Below are 10,000 nucleotides of genomic sequence, written 5' to 3' on the forward strand. Positions count from 1 at the left end.
TCCCTCTGCTGGATGTAGTACTTCAACCCCTCCCTCTGCTGGATGTAGTACTACAACCCCTCCCTCTGCTGGATGTAGTACTTCAACCCCTCCCTCTGCTGGATGTAGTACTCCAACCCCTCCCTCTGCTGGATGTAGTACTCCAACCCCTCCCCCTCTGCTGGATGTAGTACTCCAACCCCTCCCTCTGCTGAATGTAGTACTTCCACTCCTCCCCCCTGCTGGATGTAGTACTCCCACTCCCCCCCTCTGCTGGATGTAGTACTACAACCCCTCCCTCTGCTGGATGTAGTACTCCAACCCCTCCCCCTGCTGGATGTAGTACTCCAACTCCTCCCCCCTGCTGGATGTAGTACTTCCACTCCTCCCTCTGCTAGATGTAGTACTTCAACCCCTCCCTCTGCTGGATGTAGTACTCCAACCCCTCCCTCTGCTGGATGTAGTACTCCAACCCCTCCCTCTGCTGGATGTAGTACTCCAACCCCTCCCCCTCTGCTGGATGTAGTACTCCAACCCCTCCCCCTCTGCTGGATGTAGTACTGCAACCCCTCCCCGCTGCTGGATGTAGTACCCCCCCCCCCCCCCCCCGTTACCTTCAGGGTGTTCCCCGTCCCCGAGCCGCTGCGTTTGGGCCCCGGCGAGCCGACGGCGCCCCCTGGAGCTCCGCCAGCGCCGTACACCGTCGGTGAGATCGCACCTGAGACACAAAGACAAGGTGAGGTCAGACCCATCGTGGTGCGTTCACTGAGCGTGGGAGATTTCAGTGTTATTGTGATTGTTGTCTTACTTTGGCCCAAGGTCTGAGTCTGCAGCCCCGAACCGTCAGAGCCGTACAAACTGGAATCTGCAGAAACACAAAATACTGAACGTTAAGTTTTTATTTAAATATGAAATAAAAACCATTAAAAGAGGTACTGGTACTTTACTGTAGTACTGTTAGAGGTACTAGTACTTTACTGTAGTACAGTTAGAGGTACTAGTACTTTACTGTAGTACAGTTAGAGGTACTAGTACTTTACTGCAGTACAGTTTGAGGTACTTGTACTTCACTGTAGTAGAGTTTGAGGTACTAGTACTTTACTGTAGTACAGTTAGAGGTACTTATACTTTACTGTAGTACAGTTTGAGGTACTAGTACTTTACTGTAGTACAGTTTGAGGTACTAGTACTTTACTGTAGTACAGTTAGAGGTACTTGTACTTCACTGTAGTACAGTTAGAGGTACTAGTACTTTACTGCAGTACAGTTAGAGGTACTAGTACTTTACTGCAGTACAGTTAGAGGTACTAGTACTTTACTGTAGTACAGTTAGAGGTACTAGTACTTTACTGCAGTACAGTTAGAGGTACTAGTACTTTACTGTAGTACAGTTAGAGGTACTAGTACTTTACTTTAGTACAGTTTGAGGTACTAGTACTTTACTGCAGTACAGTTAGAGGTACTAGTACTTTACTGTAGTACAGTTAGAGGTACTAGTACTTTACTGTAGTACAGTTTGAGGTACTAGTACTTGAAAAAATTACTAATGAAAAAATTTATTGTGTATAATTTTTTTTAAATTTAATTTATATATTTTATTATTTTATGCTGTTTTACTTTATTTTATTCACATGTTTTGTATTCTTTTAATGAATTTTACATAAATTACATTAAATTATTAAATAATTGTTATACAAATTAAAATCAAAATAACTCAAAAAGGAATAATGAACATATATAGTTTTATTTTATTCTTGCAGATTATAACTAAATATTTTTTATTTTATCGTATTTATTCAGTTTTATTTCATTGAGACTTTCATTGAGTTTTATGTTATTTATATTTGATTATTTTATGATTATTATCAAAATATCTTAATCAAGAAGGAAACTTATAACCAGAGCTGTCAGATAAATATAATAAAGTTAAAAAAATAACATTTCTTGATGAAAAGTGGAATTAAAATGGAAAATACTCAAATATAAGGAACAGAAACTCCCTCAATGACCTCCTGCAGACTGAGAGCACACACACACACACACACACACACACACACACACACACACACACACACATACACACACACACACACACACACACACACACTGTTGTAGTTTATGGGTGTGTGTGTGTGTGTGTGTGTGTGTGTGTGTGTGTGATGGTTGAAAAAAGCTCCTGCAGAGATAAAGAAAACCTGCATGTCCTGTTTGACACACATACTTACTCACTCATCCACACACACACTCTCACACACACACACACACACACACACACACACACACACACACACACACACACACACATATCTAACATACCATTTAAACTTGTTTTGCAGTCACCTTGTTCTGTCACTCATTAACCAAAACATATTTCCTCTCTCTCTCTCTCTCTCTCTCTCTCTCTCTAATCAAACCGTACCTCGCTCGCCCCGCTCCTCGCCCACCAGCCATCCCCAAACAGCCGTACAATCCCAGCATGCACCTCTGCCCCGCCGCCGCATGCTTCAATAACATCAGTCCATTCAGAAAAAAACAAAATGAGAAAGAAAGGAAAAGAAAAGAAAAGAAAAGGAGGCAGAGAGGTTGTTGTGTCTCTGCTGCTCTGAATGAAACTACAGAGGAGGTGGAGGGAAAGGGGGCGGGGTTAGAACGGAGGGGTGTGGCCACGTGGTGGAGGGGGCGGGGTTAGAACGGAGGGCCGGGGCCACGTGTTGAAGGGGGCGGGGTTAGAACGGAGGGCCGGGGCCACGTGTTGAAGGGGGCGGGGCTTAATGAGACTTTGCTCTATTAGTTATAAATGATATCAAAGCTCACCTGTGGTTAACACACAGCAGCTTATTATATATATATATTCTATTTAAAGTGATTCCTTTTAATGTTATTTAGATTTTAATTAGTATGAAATAATTTAATTGTAGTTTATTGTAAATTAATTAAAATAATCCAAAGTTGTAATTATACAAATTAGGTAGAAATATGTTATTAATAAAACTAAAATAAATAAGAAACATATAAAATACAGTAAAAAAAAAAAAATGAAGTAACTTTCAATTAAATAAATATCAAATTTAATAACACAATAAAATAAAATAAAATTAATATAAAATATAAAATAAAAATAGTAAATTTAATTAGTAGGAATAAAATAAAATAATTTAAAATACATAAAAATAAAGTTGGTCAATTTTGTAAAATATATAAATAAGTAAAATATGTTAAAATAGTTAATTGTTTTGATTTTAATTACTATAAAATAACTGTAAAATATAATTTATTGTAAATCTATTAAAATATCCCGAAATTGTAAATGACTAATTAAGTAGAAATATGTTATAATAAATTTAAAAAATAAGTAATAGTGAATAAAATATAGTAAAAAAAAAGAGAAATATATTATAATTAAATAATCAAAGAGATAAAAAATAATTTCAATGAAATAAATGTAGAAATTTAATAAATACGATAAAAATCCAAAAAAATAATACGAATAAAATAAAACCAATTAATATACTTAAAATTAAGTTTATAAATTTCGTTTAAAAAAAGTAAAATGTAAATGTTATTATTAAAATTGTCGGGAAAAAATGGATAATCATGACAAAATGATTAAAAATAAATAAAAATCAAAGAATAAAAAAAGAAAAAAATTAAAACAAAGAAAAAAAAAGAAAAAAATTAAAATAAAGAAAAAGCAGGAAAAAATGATATATATATATACACACACACACATACAGTATATATATATATATATATAATTAAATAAAATGAAGTCAATGAATAAAACAGAAGGAATAAAAATAACCATGAGCGAAGAGTTGACCTGAAAACAGCGGCTTTATTTTTAAACTGGAGCTCCCATTGTCTCCTACGGGGAAGACGGCACAGCAGGTCACCTCACACACACACACACACACACACACACACACACACACACACACACTCACACACACACACACACAGTCAGGATGTTAAACTCTGGATTCCTGTTGAGTCTTCGGGTCAATGTTTAACCCGTCTCACCTCTGGACTCTGAGTCGCTCTCAGATTAAAGCCGAGCAGCGAGGACACAGCCGCACTCACCACAAGAAATATGAACATTTAAAACTCAAATAAAGATAAAGTTAATATAAAGTTAATATAAAGTTAAGTTCAGGCTGCAGCTCCACAGGAAACTACTTTATATTAGCTCTCTCTGTAATTGGTTACTTATGTGTTTGTTTATGTGAATTATGGGGACATTAAGTTTGTTTATGTGAATTATGGGGACCTTTGGTTTGTTACATTTATTTTTCATATATGGAGACATTAAGTTTGTTTTTGTGACATGTGGGGACATCTGGTTTTATAAGAATTATTTTTCATATACAGGGACATTTAGTTTATGTGACATATGGGGACGTTTGGTTTTATAACATTTATTTATATGTGGTGACATTTTTATCCTTTTTTGTTACTTATGGGGACATTTAGTTTGTTTATATGACTTATGGGGACGTTTGGTTTGTTACATTTATTTTTCATATACGGGGACGTTTGGTTTTATTTAGGGCTGTCAGTGTTAACGTGTTAATCGCGATTAGATTAATGCAATCCATAACGCGTTAATTTTTTTAATCTCATTTTAATGTGTCAAGCCTTTTTGTCCCTTCTCCTCCCCCGTAGACGGCTCCTCTAGCTGTAGCGCTATGCTTTGAAGTGGCCTCCTGCAGTAAACCTACCGCGCTGATGGAAAGTAAGAGAGCTACTGGACTTTTGAACGGCTTGTTTAACTTTAAAACACTTCCAGACGCTTCAGTTGACAAGTCAAAAGTAAAATGCAACCTGTGTCAAACGGAGTTTAACTACCACCGGAGTACGTGGAGTTTGAGTTAGCACCTCCACGCTAAAACCCAGGTGCAGCCAAGCCAGCCTCAGCTCCACCAAAGGACCATTTTGGAGTGTGGGAGTCGCAGCAGAGCCGTGATTGATTCCCAGTTAAGACACTCTGGTAAGAAATGCTTTACATTATGGGCTTAAAACTGCCTTCAAATGGAAAATAACAGGATTTTAAACATGCAATTCAAAACGCCATTAATCGCGATTAACTATGGAAATTCTGCGATTAATCTCGATTAAAAATTAATCGTTTGACAGCCCTAGTTTTATTAGATTTATTTATATGTGGTGACATTTTTATCCTTTTTTGTTACTTATGGGGACATTAGCTTTCGTTTTTGGCTTTGTTACCTGTTTTTTATTTGCGTAGTTGTTATTTTTTCCTTTTTGATTGTTGTTTGGGGACATAAATGTGTCTTTGTCGGTGAATTACGAAGCTGAGGTGAAGCGACAGATCCTGACAAACAAACTAACTAAACGTGGTCAATATTTAATGTCGAGCTGCAGAATGAACACAGGACGATCTGTGTGTGTGTGTTTATACAAAGCTGCAAACATGGATTTAAATATTTAAGAGGGAGAGAGAGAGAGAGAGAGAGAGAGAGAGAGAGAGAGAGAGAGAGAGAGAGGGAGAGAGAGAGAGAGAGAGAGAGAGAGAGAGAGAGAGAGAGAGGAGAGAGAGAGAGAGAGAGAGAGGGAAAGAGAGGGAGAGAGAGGGAAGAGATAGAGAGGGAAAGAGAGAGAGGGAAAGAGAGAGAGGGAAAGAGAGAGAGGAAAGAGAGAGAGAGAGAGGGAGAGAGAGAGGGAGAGAGAGAAAGAGAGGATATGGGACTTCACAACACGTACGCGAGGCTGACCGAGAGGATATTTTTAAAGTTCCCTCTGTTTAAACAGGAAGTGACATCGGGGCAAACACAGGAAGTGAGCGATGGCGAGCGAGTGAACGGCCGACAGAGAAAAGATAACTTCTAATATGTTGATGTTATTCTGGAGAAGAAGGAGGTCGTCAGAAGTACTCTTTTGTCATTTTTATGTTTATTTAGTCTTTTTTTTTTGTCTCTTTTTGGTCATTTTTTGTCTCTTTTAGTCATTTTTTTTGTCTTTTTTGGTCATTTTTTGTCTCTTTTTGGTCATTTTTTGTCTCTTTTAGTCATTTTTTGTCTCTTTTTGGTCATTTTTTGTCTCCTTTAGTCATTTTTTGTCTCTTTTTGGTCATTTTTTGTCTCTTTTAGTCATTTTTTTGTCTCTTTTTGGTCATTTTTTGGTCTCTTTTTGGTCATTTTTTGGTTTAAACATGGCAGAATAAAACAAAAAACAGTAGAAAAAACAAAATAAAGTAAGTAAAAACATTTTGATAGAATAAAATATGAACCAAACACAGAAAAACCCTTTATATAATTAAATTGAAGTTGATTAAAACACTACATTTAATCTAAACTGTTTTATTATCTTTAAATACTTTAATGAAATGTATTTTTCCAGCAGCAGAAGGTTTTAGGTTCTTATTCTTATCTGCTGCATCAGCGTCGATCTGTTAACGGGGTAAAGTTCAGATCTGAAGATAAACTAACAATCTAAACTATTTGTTCTGACAGGAAGTAGATCAGATGCCATCGCTCACCTCTCCCCGCGCTCATGGTGGACGAGGAGTTGGAGTTGGAGGTGGTGGCGTTGGAGGAGGAGTTGCATGAGGAGGAGGTGGTGTTGCAGGTGGAGGAGGTGCTGGAGGAGGTGGTGGAGGCCGGGAGGAGCCCCTCCATGTCGGCTGCACTGTGGGAGTGTGACAGACAGAGGGCGCTCATCGGCAGCAAACCCTCCTGGAAGGAAGGCAGAGACACAGGAAGGGTTATTAGGCTTTATCTACCTGGGGGGCGTTCAAGATGTCAAAGATGTTACTGAACACTGTGTTAAAACCAAAAATAGTAGTTTTAACATATTAAGTAACAGGAAAGTGCCAAAAAGGTGTAGTTTTAAAGCATTAAAGAACAAAAAAAAGTACCAAAAAGCAAAAAACAGTAAAGATTTAAAACACTAAATAATGTAAAAAAGTTAAAAATAATAAACTTTTAAAACATTAAAGAACATTAAAGTACCAAAAATAGTAGTTTTACAACTCTAAAGAACATAAAAAGCACCAAAAAAGCAAAAATAGTCAAGTTTTAACACATTAAATAACAGAAAATTACCAAAAAGTAAAAAATATTTAAGTTTTAACACATTAAATAACAAAAAAGTGCCAAAAAAGTAAAATATAATAAACTTTTTAAACATTAAAGAACATTAAAGTACCAAAAAATAGTAGTTTTACAACTCTAAAGAACATAAAAAGCACCAAAAAAGCAAAAATAGTCAAGTTTTAACACATTTAAGAATATTAAAATACCAAAAAAGTAAAAAAAAAAAAACTTTTAATACATTAAATAACTTAAAAATACCAAAAAAGCAAAAATAGTAAAGTTTTAAAAGAAGGTAGGAAGGAAGGAAGGAAAGGAAGGAAGGATGGAGGAAAGAAGGAAGGAAGGACGGAGGAAGTACGGAGGAAGGTAGGAAGGAGGGAGGAAGGAAGAAAAGGAGGGAGGGAGGAAGGAAGGAGGGAAGGAAGGAAGGCAGGTAGGAGGGAGGAAGGAAGGAAAGAATGAAGAGAAAAAGGAGGGAAGGAGGGAAGGAAGGAAGAAAGAAGGAAGGAAGGCAGGCAGGTAGGAGGGAGGAAGGAAGGAAAGAATGAAAAGAAAAAGGAGGGAAGGAGGGAAGGAGGGAAGGAAGGAAGGAGGGAGGGCGTTTGGTTTCTTTACCTGTTGGGGCGTTTGATCCGTGGTTCTGACTAGACACCACCCGGGCCGTTCGGCGGAGCGCTCCACCAGCTCCACCGTCTGACCGCAGCGGACGCTCAGCTCTCCGGCCGCGCTGGTGGAGAAATCCAACAACACCACGACTAACTCGCAGCCTCCGGACAGCTGCAGGGACACACAGGTAATACACACAGGTGAGACACACACAGGTAATACACACAGGTAATACACACAGGTAATACACACAGGTAATACACACAGGTGAGATACACACAGGTAGAGATACACACAGGTAGAGATACACACAGGTAAATACACACAGGTAGAGACACACACAGGTAATACACACAGGTGAGACACACACAGGTAATACACACAGGTAATACACACAGGTAATACACACAGGTGAGATACACACAGGTAGAGATACACACAGGTAGAGATACACACAGGTAAATACACACAGGTAGAGACACACACAGGTAATACACACAGGTGAGACACACACAGGTAATACACACAGGTGAGATACACACAGGTAATACACACAGGTGAGATACACACAGGTAGAGATACACACAGGTAGAGACACACACAGGTAGAGACACACACAGGTAGAGATACACACAGGTGAGACACACACAGGTAATACACACAGGTAAATACACACAGGTAATACACACAGGTGAGATACACACAGGTAATACACACAGGTGAGATACACACAGGTAATACACACAGGTGAGATACACACAGGTGAGATACACACAGGTAGAGATACACACAGGTGAGACACACACAGGTAATACACACAGGTAAATACACACAGGTAATACACACAGGTGAGATACACACAGGTAATACACACAGGTGAGATACACACAGGTGAGATACACACAGGTAGAGATACACACAGGTAGAGACACACACAGGTAGAGACACACAGGTAGAGATACACACAGGTAGAGACACACAGGTGAGATACACACAGGTAGAGACACACACAGGTAGAGACACACAGGTGAGATACACACAGGTAGAGACACACAGGTAGAGACACACAGGTGAGATACACACAGGTAGAGATACACACAGGTAGAGACACACACAGGTAGAGATACACACAGGTAGAGATACACACAGGTGAGACACACACAGGTAATACACACAGGTGAGATACACACAGGTAGAGACACACACAGGTAGAGATACACACAGGTGAGATACACACAGGTAGAGATACACACAGGTAGAGATACACACAGGTGAGACACACACAGGTAATACACACAGGTGAGATACACACAGGTAGAGATACACACAGGTAGAGATACACACAGGTAGAGACACACACAGGTAATACACACAGGTGAGATACACACAGGTAGAGACACACACAGGTAGAGATACACACAGGTGAGACACACACAGGTAGAGATACACAGGTAGAGACACACACAGGTAATACACACAGGTGAGATACACACAGGTAGAGACACACACAGGTAGAGATACACACAGGTGAGACACACACAGGTAAATACACACAGGTAATACACACAGGTGAGATACACACAGGTAGAGATACACACAGGTAGAGATACACACAGGTAGAGACACACACAGGTAATACACACAGGTGAGATACACACAGGTAGAGACACACACAGGTAGAGATACACACAGGTGAGACACACACAGGTAAATACACACAGGTAATACACACAGGTGAGATACACACAGCTGAGATACACACAGGTAGAGACACACACAGGTAGAGATACACAGGTAGAGATACACACAGGTGAGACACACACAGGTAATACACACAGGTAGAGATACACACAGGTAGATACACACAGGTAGAGATACACACAGGTGAGATACACACAGGTAGAGATACACACAGGTGAGATACACACAGGTAATACACACAGGTGAGATACACACAGGTGAGACACACAGGTGAGATACACACAGGTGAGACACACAGGTGAGATACACACAGGTAGAGATACACACAGGACACACACTCAGGTGAGACACATTAATTACAGCATATTAATAAACACAGTCAGGTCCAGTTGTGTGATGATGTCATAGCTGTAGATGTGATGATGTCATAGCTGTAGATGTGATGATGTCATAGCTGTAGATGTGATGATGTCATAGCTGTAGATGTGATGATGTCACTGCTGTAGATGTGATGATGTCATAGCTGTAGATGTGACGATGTCATAGCTGTAGATGTGATGATGTCACAGCTGTAGATGTGATGATGTCACAGCTGTAGATGTGATGATGTCACTGCTGTAGATGTGATGATGTCATAGCTGTAGATGTGATGATGTCATAGC

The 10,000-nt window shown here is 39.1% G+C and overlaps 1 pseudogene; it reads right to left on the bottom strand.

Moving 5' to 3' along the window:
• LOC128354292 (kalirin-like) overlaps nt 1-10,000 on the bottom strand; it is a 40,865-nt pseudogene that overhangs the window by 12,951 nt on the left and 17,914 nt on the right.

Source organism: Scomber japonicus, chromosome 24, assembly GCF_027409825.1.
Source record: "Scomber japonicus isolate fScoJap1 chromosome 24, fScoJap1.pri, whole genome shotgun sequence".
Lineage (NCBI taxonomy): Eukaryota > Metazoa > Chordata > Actinopteri > Scombriformes > Scombridae > Scomber > Scomber japonicus.